The 12,006-nt window shown below is 47.5% G+C and overlaps 1 protein-coding gene across 3 annotated transcripts in view; it reads left to right on the plus strand.

Annotated features, from left to right (window-relative positions):
* The first annotated feature begins 6,378 nt into the window (after positions 1–6,378).
* Positions 6,379–12,006, plus strand: part of PRXL2A (peroxiredoxin like 2A) — a 29,190-nt gene continuing 23,562 nt past the window's right edge. Inside the window, exon 1 of one of the 3 annotated variants that reach the window (XM_030798260.1) lies at positions 6,379–6,532. The gene's annotated coding sequence lies outside the window, so the exon portion shown is untranslated. Of the gene's footprint in view, positions 6,533–10,574; positions 11,768–12,006 lie in introns of those variants that run through there. The other 2 variants (XM_030798263.1, XM_030798262.1) reach the window with 2 other exon arrangements.

Genomic DNA, 12,006 nt, shown 5'->3' on the forward strand with positions numbered 1-12,006 from the left:
AGTTTCCTTCATGTAAGTCCTGCAATTCTGGTTCACCAAAGGCCCAAGTATTTTAGAGTATTTGTCACAATTGTGAATTGAACATTTTTCCACTGTCCATTTATAGGTGCTTATTGGTATTTGCATGTATCCCTTGCATCCTGCCATCTTTCTAAATTATCTCATGAGAGACAATACAGCATGGTATTTAATGTTGTGGAGCCAAACTGCAAGAGACTTAATCCCATCTCCACTATGTTCTAGCTGTGTGACCTGTGCAAGTTACTCTCTGTGCTCAGTTTCCTCATCCATAAAATGGGTAATAATAACCCTTGTAAAGGTTGTTACAAGGATTAAATAAACATATATGAAGGTTTAGAACAGTCCCTGGCATATAATACATTATATATTATAATTTTCTATTATTAGAAAATAATATTTTATTAATTACAGTCACTTTTAATAGAATATCTGAGGTTAGTTAGCCAGAAGGTGGCTTATACCTGTAATCCCCAACACTTTGGGAGGCTAAGGTGGGAGGATCGCTTGAGCGCAGTAGTTCAAGAACAGCCTGGTCAACATAGCAAGACCCGGTCTCTGCAAAAAAAAATAAAGCCAGGTTCAGTGGCTCATGCCTGTAATGTCAACACTTTGGCAGGCTGAGGCAGGAAGATGGTTTGAGCCCAGGAGTTTGAGACCAGCCTGAGCAACATCGTGAGACCCTGTTTCTATAAGATAATAAAATAAAAATTAGCGGGGCATAGCAGCATATCCCTACAGTTCCAACTACTCAGGAGGATGAGGTGGAGGATTGCTTGAGCCCAGGAGTTCAAGGCTGAAGTAAGCTATGAGCTATGATTGTGCCACTGCACTCCAGCCTGGGCGACAGAGCAAGACCCTGTCTCAAAAAATAAAAATAAAGATAAATCATATGATTAGCAAAAAGTGATAGTCTTCTTTACCAATGTTTACATTATTTCATTTTTATTGCATTTTTAATACTCCAATACTATGGAGATAAAGGGCTAGTTCCTTTTAATTGAAATCAACATTTTTCCAGGTAAGAAATTTGCTTTCAGTGTTCGATAAAGAATTTTTATTATATTTAAGTGATTTGCTTTTATTCCTATTTGACCTAGGGCTATGACTAGGAAAGTCTACAATTTTTACTGGATTTCTTTTCAGCATCTATTAATATGATAAGCAGTTTTGTTCCTGTTTTCTGTTCATATGGACTAATAGATCTACTAATGTTGACACCCACTTACATTCCTGGACTAAACTCTACTTGATTATAGAATAGCAAAGCTTGTAATTTCTAAGTTGCACATTTTTTTCACATTTTAACATGTCTGAAATTGGGTCATGCATTACACTTAGTGGTGTCCTATGACTGCTATAGTAGTAACAGATGTGACAGTTGTCATTGCCTGCACACGTCAATGTAGTCACAGCTGCTTAGATTGTTGACCCTTCAATTGAGTTATGGATGTTGCTTGTACTCCATGAGTTGACTTTAAATGCTCTATAAAATCTTCTAGGGCCAGGTGCAGTGGCTGACGCCTGTAATCGTGACACATTGGGAGGCTAAGAGTGGAGGATCGCCTGAGTCCAGAAGTTTGAGACCAGCCTGGGCAACATGGTGAGACTCCATCTCTATTTATTTATTTATTTATTATTATTATATATATTTTTGAGACAGAGTCTTGCTCTGTCACCTTGGCGGTAGTGCAGTGGTGCGATCTCGGCTCACTGCAAGCTCCACCTCTTGGGTTCACGCCATTCTCCCGCCTCAGCCTCCTGAATAGCTGGGACTACAGGCGCCTGCCACCACGCCTGGCTAATTTTTTTGTATTTTCAGTAGAGATGGGGTTTCACCGTGTTAGCCAGGATGGTCTCGATCTCCTGACCTCGTGATCCGACCCCTTTGACCTCCCAAAGTGCTGGGATTACAGGTGTGAGCCACCACGCCCGGCCTCCATTTTTTTAAAAAGTAAAATCTTCTAAAATATTACTCCATGATTTGACACTGAAATGAAAAAGCTGTTGCAAATGCAGAAATTCATAAAATCAGAGCAGTGGAACATAAATTTGATATTAGTAAAGCAACTTTTGTTATCAGAGGAATTACTTCATTTTCCTATATTCTTGCAAAGCAACAATTGCGACACTTATGGAACCTAAGAAAGCTATACATACACGTACGAATGAAGTCTATTATATTTTGCTATTGAGAAACACACAAAAGAATTGCAAGGCACTGGAAGAGTTGCCAAATCTCTTGAAATGGGTAAAAGGAATTCCAAAGCAATGAAAGGTTGGTGTCATCAATTCATTAGTTTTGAAGGACTATCATTAAGATGTCAAACATCTTTTTGTCAAAAACTTCTGCTGATGTTGAGCAGAAGACTATATGGAGCACCCTTTAAGAAATGTTGTGTCACCAATGTTTCTAATGGTCAAAGGATAATATTGTGTGACAAATCCAGAAATCAGCAACTCTAAGTCTAAAAATAGTAAAAAAAAAAAAAAAAAAAAAAAAAAAGTTGGGCTTTGGATGTGAAAATATCTAAGGAATGCCTTATCCTGTTCATTTCACTTATATTTTTCTTTTTAAGTGTGCACACAGTGATAGATGAGATGGGAATGAACCCAGACTTATAACAGAGTGCAGTAGTACCCTGGCCACAATGACTGGCCAATCAGTATGAGGCTCTGGGTTTTGTTCACTCCTTAGTCTAACTGCCCCCTCCCCATGTTGGATCCTAGGAATCATCCTATGACCATAGGGAGAACCATCCTTAACATGAAGCCAACACATGGATAACAGCAGAGAAGCAAGTGAATCTCAACTGTTGATGACATCACGAAACCACAGGATCACCTCAGGCAATTTGAATTGGGTTTTCTGTTAACTTGCAAATCAAAGCTTCCTAACTGAATAAACACTCAGTTAATGTTGGTTGGTAGTGCCTGCAATGATGGTTGAGGACACTTGAGACAATCCTGCTTTCTCAACCTGGGGACAGAATAATACCACCATCTAGCCCTCAGCCAGCCATTGGTTCACCTGGTAAACCATTGGCCACATCTATGGAAGGTTTTAGAAAGAGGTCCCTACTGACTTTGCTTTGCTTTGAGACACACTGTGGAAGTATAGGATATTTTATGCTTAAAAAAAATAAGAAAGAGCTGAATTCAGGGATATTGGCATATAGAGAAAATATTTGAAGCTGATCTATGCACATCTATTTTTGAGATTCACATACAAGTCTTGTTCTTGATTTTGCTTTTACACATCCACAGAATGGTAACCTGGGCCTGACATATTGAAGTCAAGCACCAATTTTTGCTCTATTTTCATCTTGATGCTAGCTGCTTCCTGAACTGTTCCCAGCGAGCACACCACAGGGCCATAAGCTTAAAAAATCATGTTATGCTGCTGACTCTTCAGTCACTGCTGAGTAGCAGATGAAGCTGAAGCCAGCTGAATCTAGAAGTGCTATGATGCTGAAAGAGTCAGAAGTCTTTACCCAGATCTGCCCCCTGCAAGCAGTGTTTTCTGCCTGCCCTATGGGACTTGTGAGGGACAGAAAAGTTTCCCAGCCCCTGTCAAGATGGTAACATTATCTGAAGTTATCACAAAGCTTCTAGTCAACCTTAATTTCTACCACCTGAAATTCAGAACCTAAGGCTATTTTACAACCTTTACAACATTTAAATTATTCTTCTCTTAAAAGCTGGGCAAGTTGGTGGGTTTTCTTGGTTTATTCTTCAGGGTTTTTGTTTTGTTTTGGTTTTTTTTTTTTTTGAGGCGGAGTCTCGCTCTGTTGCCCAGGCTGGAGTGCAGTGGTGCGATCTCGGCTCACTGCAAGCTCCACCTCCCGGGTTCACGCCATTCTCCTGCCTCAGCCCCCGGAGTAGCTGGGACCACAGGTGCCCGCCACCAGGCCCGGCTAATTTTTTGTATTTTTAGTAGAGACGGGGTTTCACCGCGTTAGCCAGGATGGCCTCGATCTCCTGACCTCGTGATCCGCCCGCCTCGGCCTCCCAAAGTGCTGGAATTACAGGCGTGAGCCACCGCGCCCAGCCTTGTTTTGGTTTTTGGTTTTAGTCGTTGAGCTTTGTAAATAAGTTTTCCTGTGCCTGCTTGCCTGTAACTTATTTTCTGGTCTAATGACTGTTTTTTAATGAGTTCAGCCTGTGCTTTCTTGTACAAAAAGAAACGAGGGCAAGTGAGGAGCATATTAATTAGCTATCAGATGTAGCCTGGTTTTTGAAGTCCAGAGCTTCAGGATGTTACCGAAGTGTAAATATAATCATGACTTTTGCATGTGATTAGTAATTACATCACAGTGAAAGCCTCAGGGGACTTTCCACCCCAGAATTCTGCTATCCCCAACCCCTGAATGGCTCTGTCATTAATGGTCAGTCTCCGAGAACTCATTTCCCAAGGAAATGACTTCCTGTTTTGTTCTAAGTGGCCTTCCCTGCAAACCCTCCTCACCTTTGAACTTCCTATTTTGGGATGGAAAGAGTGACCCTTCTCCTGCTCCTCTTCACAAGGTAAGGAGAAATAACGGAGGAGAAAGAAAGGTCCTCTGGAGAGAGAGAGAGATATATATATACTATATAGCATATATATAGTATATTTATATATATAAATATATGATTTATATATAAATATATGATATATATATGATATATATCTTAACTACACCCACATTGCACCAAAGTATACGAAATATTTTCTGGCCTTCAAATCATATGCCTAACTCCTGCAGGAAAACTGCATGGGCACTCAAGCTGATCTCCCTTACCCCACAACTTAGATCCACCTCTCACGTTTTCTAAGTACATTTCCGCGCTGTCCCTGAGCCAGGCTCTAGGGTCCCAGAGGTGAAGTGGAGGAACTCACAGTCTGGTTGAGGAGAGACCCCCTTGAATAGATCAAGCTCCCCAAGTGTTGCTATACATTTACATGGAACATGGAGTCTGACTGGGAAGTCAGGGAGGTGAATCACGGAAGCCTTTGGACTTTGTACACCTGTGGGCAGCTCCCAGATGAAGGGGGGAAGTTGCAGGCAAATGGCCACCTTTGACTGGCGGGCATCGGCCTGCTTTGCCACTTCACCATATGCTGCCCTGTGACTGGTCTTTGCACTGCGTCACCGATATGTCTTTTTTTTTTTTTTATATACGGAATCTCACTCTGTCACCCAGGCTGGAGTGTAGTGGCACCATCTCGGCTCACTGCAACCTCCACCTCCAGGGTTCAAGCGATTCTCCTGCCTCAGCCTCTTAAGTAGTTGAGACTACAGGTGCGCGCCACCACACCCGGCTAATTTTTGTATTTTTAGTAGAGACGAGGTTTTGCCATGTTGCTCAGGCTGGTCTCGAACTCCTGCCCTCAAGTGATCTGCCCGCCTTGGCTTCCCAAAGTGTTGGGATTACAGGCATGAGCCACCGAGCCCGGCCAACCACTGATATTTCTTGTGAGTCAGCTCTGCTGTCTCTGAAAGTCCAACCTCCTACTTTTTGTTTTTTGTTTTTAAGACAGGGTCTTTTTTTATTTTTTATTTTTTTTTAAGACAGGCTGGAGTGCAGTGGCGCGATCTGGGCTCACTGCAATCTCCGCCTCCCGGGTTCAAGTGATCCTCCCACCTCAGCTCCGGAGTAGCTGGAAATACAGGCACGCGCCACTATGCCTGACTAGTTTTTGTTTTTCACGTAGAGATTGAGTCTTATTATGGTGCCCAGGCTGGTCTTGAACTCCTGGGCTCAAGCGATCCTCCCAAAGCCCTGAGATTACAGGCGTGAGCCAGCGCGCCGGACACAACCTCCTACTTTCATTAAAGTGTGGGCACTTCCAACACGAGGAGTAAGTGGATGGGCGGTGTGTGACAAACCCGCCTCAGCGTCGCTCAGAGTTCGCAGGCTGCGGCTCACCGTTCTCTGCCCCATAGCCAGCATTGTGGAGTGAAAGGGAACGTGGGTGGAGGATTGAGGTTGGCAATTCTGAATCTGTACATACAGCTTGAAGGGGCTCATCGAATGTGTCGGTCCTTAAGATTCCCCCTGCCCATGGAGGTTAAAAAAAAAAAAAAAACTGTCAAAAGAGCTATTCAAAACCAGGTTAATGATTGGAAGGAAGTTGGCCGGCCTCGGCTGCAGGACAGGTGCTTCCAGACTCCATTAGGGGTGTCCAGCGCCTTCTTTTGCCCTAGGCAGCGCCCTGAAGAACGCGTCGGGGCCTCGGTTCGCGGACTGGAGGAGTGGACCGACCGAGCGCTGTGCGTAAAAGGACCAGTGGGGCACACGCCCGAGCGCCACAGGAGGCCCCGAGGTCGGCTAGTCGGGGACAGGCCCGGAGCTCCTCCCACGGGGGGCGGGGCAGGTCACATGGCGGTGGCGCGGCGGCGCGCGAGGCAGCGCAGGCTCGAGCCTGCGCAGGCGCTGGGCCCGCCCCTGGGACCCTCCGGGCCGGGCGGTTTGGCCCCCCAGCGCCCGGGCGTCGGGGCGGGAGAAGGCCGGCAGAAGGGAGACAGTTGAGGTAGGTGCTGCGCGCGGGTCTCCGCGAGGCACGTGATGTCCGTTGGCGGGGCCTGCCGCGGCGCAGGTGGGGAAACTGAGGCAGGGCAGGGCCAGCGGCGCGCAGTAGGGTGGGTGCTGGGCTGGTGAGGCGCGCCCCTCGGGCCCGCGCCAACTTTCCTAGGAGCATCCTCAGCGCTGGCGCTCCCTCCGAGGACGACGTCCCCTCCGCCACCCTGCGCGGTGTCCAGTGGAAAAACCCTGCGCCCGGGCGTCGGAGACGGGAGACGGAGACCCGGCGCTGCTGCGGCGGGCTAGGGTCCCCTCTGTCCCCGCCCCCAAGCCTTGAGTGACGCCGGTGGCGCCCACCTTCGCGAATTGTTGGGACGAGGAACAGAGGAGAGGGCTCTGCCTTGGAGCATGGGCCCGGGGGCGGCCCGGCTGGACCAGCCCCAGGTGCGGACCTGGCAGTCCTCGTCCTCGTCTCTGTGCCCGCTTAGGGTCGTCTCTTTTAAGAGGGCACGGTTTCTAGCGTTGTTCAGCGTTTCGGAGGCACCTGTTCCCCCTCTTTGCCAAGAGTCACAAACGCCTGACTTTAAATTGGGTAGAGCCCAGTTGTAAACCTAACAGCCCTGCTGAGGTCTAGGAATGAAAAGATGAACAATCTGCCCCCGGGGTTGTTGCTGGGGCGGGAGGTGAAGGCGCAGGTGGAGATGGTTACAGGCAAAGGAAGGGAAGTTAAGGCCCAGCCGGTCCAGGGCTGTGGGAAGGAGGCACACCCGGGAGTCCACTGCCGGACCGGGGTTCACAGCTGCTCCTGCGCCTCTTTTCCTTGCCACATCATGCTGTCTCCACAGCCCAGCAACCCAGAACTCAGCTTTTTTGTTTGTTTTATTTTAATGTGTTTTCCTTTGAACCTGGCAGGTGATTTTTTAAAAAGAAAATAATCAGGATTTGTTTTGAAAAGCATTGTGAAAGAGTTAGCTTGAATAGTCTTGAATGCTCCTGCTTGGGCCCAGCTTCGGAGAATGAGGATTGGGATTTCGGCTGCAGACCCCGACTCGTTACCATACTCATTCATCAGGAAACTCTTCATTTTGTGTACAAATAACGTTTTGAGGGTAATCATTGCTCTAGAAATGAAGAATTATACATCGTATTTATTGTACTTTTTGTAAGGTACTTCACAAGGCACCTCCTATACATTTAATCCTTTAATTCTTGCAACTCTGTAGAAGGTAATTAAGGAAGCATTCCCATTTTGCTGATGCAAAACAGTTCCTTGTCCAGGTTTATACAGCTTGCAAGAATTAAAGTTAGATATTATTCTTGGTGTGGGCCTTTCCTATATGCCCCTCTTTTATAAGAGCATGTCATTTAGTTGAGACCTTCTGCATTACTTCTGAAGGGGTACAAAAGACATTTCTGATGATTGTCTCATCTCGTGTCATTTAAATGGTGCTCAGAAAGTTTGGATAGGACTGGAACTCTAGGGCTCAAGCCCCAGGCTCTGTCCCTATCTAAGAAATAAGGCAGATGTCCTGCCAGTTGGGTTCTTGCCTCTTTGTGAAATGTTGAGCAGAAGCTCCAAGTCTCTTTATGCTGTGGCTTGTGTGGCAAGAACCATCCTGAGGTGCTGTGCAGGGAGCCAGCCTCACCTTTGAGCTCAGTGGCCTCTGGCACAGGGAAATTACAGCTGGGCAGTGTCCTTTGCCTTCTCTGGCGCTGCTAGTGCAGGAGGCAGTGTTAGCTGCTACAGGAATAGCACGGAGCGGGCCTGCAGGCCAGAGGGGCTGAGAAAAGCCAGTGTTCCCACCAGACCTAGAACGTTCACCAGAAAGCAGGCCTGCAGTGACACAGCTGCAGAAGTTCACTATTTTGTGCCTGTCCTGCTTCAGATATCCTGTCTTTATAGGGGCATGAGTGAATCTGAGCCCTGCAAAAGAGAGAAAGATAATGCTGCTTTGCCGTTTTCTAATGCGTTACCGCATTGCAAATTGCTCTTCTTATATAATCTTTATGACAGCTCTTTAAAGTGCCCTTGTTTTTAAGAAGACACTGAGGTTCAGAAGGATAAAATAACTCTCAAAGAGAGAAAACCCAGGATTATTGGCTTTTAGTCCAGTGTCTTCTGTGGTATTGCCTTTCTTTCCTATCCACACCCATATAACTTGATGGAGCTGGAGTTCTGAGCCCAGACAGGAGGCTGTGCAAGTGAGATTAGAATGGCTTGCTCTTTGGGGGGGGGGGGGGGGGGCCTACAGCTTGAGGAAACAAGAGGACATAATCAGCTACTGGGAAACCCGGAGATATGCCCAAGAGTGAGGAATGTGGGGGCTGGTGCTGCTTTCAGCATCTATTCAGAGGTTTCTGAATCTGGCATTTGAGAGTAGGGCTGGGCCAGAACCAGGCAGATACACACCCCAAGGAGCAGGGCTGAGAGTTGGAGACTGAGGCAGGTAGGTGAGAGCTCATTGCAAGTGACTAGTTTTGTGGTATTTGAAGACAAAGTTGGGTGGAAGGGCATCTATTGCTCATAAGGCTCTGTGTGCCTGCATCAGTCTGCTAGACAAGGATGGACAGTCTTGTTACTGTGGGGAGGAGAGGTGCAGAATGGCTTCTCAGCGGAGACTAGGCAATGAGACCCTTAAGACATTTGGCTTCAGATTATAAGCTGCTTACCAAGGACTGGGCTTGGGAGAGGCTGATGTTCTCTCCAGGCAGCAGATTTCCCAGGCCCTGTTTAGGGGCAGTCTTGCTCTTAGCTTGCCTGAGGCCAGTGAACAGGCTTCAAGACCTGCAGGGCCCCACTTCCTGAGCCCAGACTCCCATGCTGTCCCAGCCTTAGAGGCCACTAGCCCGTAGCTGGCTACCCAGGACCCAGCGTGTCTGATGCAGGATAAACAGTCATGGACTGAAAGTTGGGAGACCCAAACCTGAGTCCCAGCGCAGCCACTGACAACCTGTCCTGCCCATGTGACCTTGGACTAGCCAGCTCCTTCTCTGAGCTTTACTTTCTTCATTTGCTCAGTAAAATGAGCTGAACGAGAGCTTTGAGGGAAAGAGGGGAACAGAGGAGACCAGAGAAGGAAGATGAAGCATCCTTTCAAGCCTTGTTCACTGAGGGCCTGAAGCAAGGAGGCCCACGTGCACTCTTAGTTTTTTGTCTCCCTCAGCACCCTTTCTTGCTTCTCCCCTGTCTCTGCCTCAGGCCAGCTCATTCTGAAGAGGGAGGATTCCCTGGGTGGGGCTGGGCTGGGCAGGTGTACCCTTGATGTTTAGAATATGATGCTGTCTCTACTTGTTTCAGACATGATTTAACTCACCCAGTGCTGATACTTTGTTTCATTAAGACTTTATCAGTTCCTGCCCAGAGGCAGCTCCTGGAACAGTCAGGAGTTAGGCCCAGCAAAGGAGGCAGGGTGAATGTGCACACCCAGCAGAAGAACAGTGGTGGCAGGGGTTCCCATGGCTTTCTAGACATCAGATCCCTGTAGTTGCAGTCACATGGTACTTTAGAGTCTTTGGATGTCAGAGCAAAGACAACCTCATAGAATTTTGAGTTCCTTCCTCTGTCTATACAGATGATGAGATCCAGGCCCCAAGTGTCTTCATACCTTAAGTCAGATTGCCCTGCTAGTGAGCAGTAGAGCGAGGACCCAGCCTAAGGTTACCTAAGTCCCAAGCTAGAGTGTTTTCTTTAATGTCAAGCTAGGCCTGTCCAAAATTACCTTTCATACTGAACTGAAAGTGGAATTGAGTAGCTATAAGTTCCAAGTCTGCCTCACTGTGGAATTCTAAGAGTAAAATTCAGATCATTTCATTAACATTTAATGCCTGGTAATTACCAGGATCTGTGTTGAGTGCTGGGGATGCAGGAATGAAGACGACAACACATTGTGCCAACATATTGTGGAGACATGTAAATAAAATTTACAAAATTCATTTGTGCATTGTGCAGGGTTATGGGTGTGTGCGCACACACATGCATGCTATAGAAGAGGTCAGTGAGCAGTCAGTTGTCAGGGCTTTCAGGAAAGGCTTTGGAGAGAAAGTGTTATGTGTGCTGGGCCTTATGAATAAGTAGGCATTTACGTGGTTGGCCTGGGTCCGGGGGTGGGGGTGGGGGGGGGCATCCCGGGGCAAAGGAAACAACATGAGCAACACTTGCTGAAGCCAAGCTGTGGAGGGCCCCCTCGGCTGGCATGCTGAGGAGTTTATTGTTAGTGAGAGTCTGAACACAAGGGAAAGGTGTAATCAGGTTGGGGTGTGCTGGGATCGCTCTGACTACGGCATGGAAAATAAACGGTAGAGGAGCAGACTAGAACCAAGCCAGATTCAGTTCTGTGGTTCTTGAAATAGGCTAGGGACAGAGTTATAGGATCCTGGGTTTGAACAGCAGCAGTGAGGTCGAGAAGAGGATGGGTAGCAGATACATTTTAGAAGATGGACAGAACTTCCTGAGTCGATGTAGGCAGTGAAGGCAAATGAACAGTAAAATGTGAACCCCTGTCCCCCACCGCCCCCCCTCCCCACCCCCCATCTACTGACCATGGAACTCCAGCAGAGAAATCGACTAGTTTTGGATGTGGTACAACAGAGATACCTACAAAACCCCCAAGTGGAAACTTTGGGTCAGAACAGAAATAGGAACTTGGAAGTCAATAACAAATGAGAGAAGTGCTGGAAGTCACCCAGGAAGGGAGTGTGGGTTGAGGGAAGCCACTGATGTGGCAGAAAAGGAAGGAAAAGCAAAGGGAGGTAAAGAATAGACAGCAGGTGAGGGGCCTCAGAGGTGCCAGCTGACTTTCCAGGCCTGGGGTGAGGAATGGGGCAAGGGAGCAGGCTGCACAAGGAGCCACAGAGAAAAGGACGTCTTCTTTTATTTGCGCTAGTGTGACATGTGGGCTGTGTTACGGGCTTTGCTTCTTTAGTCTGCACCGGATAGCAGAGGAGTCTGGTGGCACTTGGGAAATGTTATAATCTGCGTGATTGCAAATGACTCAAAGCTTTGCTCAACTTTTTGAAGGTCTAGGGGGCCTTGGCAGCTTTCCATTTAGATGTTTTCTGGAGACTGACTGTTGGCAGCTGAAGGAGCCGCAGGGTTTCTGGGTGGCCTGGTCCTGCCTATGGAGTGACTGAGCCTAGGGACCTAGTCCCGCCTCCAGCCCTCCCCTTGCCTCCTGCCCAGGCCCGCCTGCTCACCCCTGGGTATACTTCTTTGTCAGGAGAAGCAGAGGTGTGGACGCTGTGTATGGTGAGTGCCTTGTTCCCAAGTTTGAAGTGTCCGAGGTTGGGGGTAAGAGACCATTTGAGGAAGGGAGGTGCCTTGTATAGGAAAGAGACAGGGTCTCAAAGCTGGAAACTGAATTTGGGGCGGGGGGTGGTGGGCAGTGTTGAGGAACCTAGAATGTTCTGACTCCAAAGTGACCTGTTTTTGTTAGACTCATAGGACTCACTGGGGATCATTAGGAACTTCCTCATGGAGTTGAGAAA

Source organism: Nomascus leucogenys, chromosome 18 (assembly GCF_006542625.1).
Source record: "Nomascus leucogenys isolate Asia chromosome 18, Asia_NLE_v1, whole genome shotgun sequence".
Lineage (NCBI taxonomy): Eukaryota > Metazoa > Chordata > Mammalia > Primates > Hylobatidae > Nomascus > Nomascus leucogenys.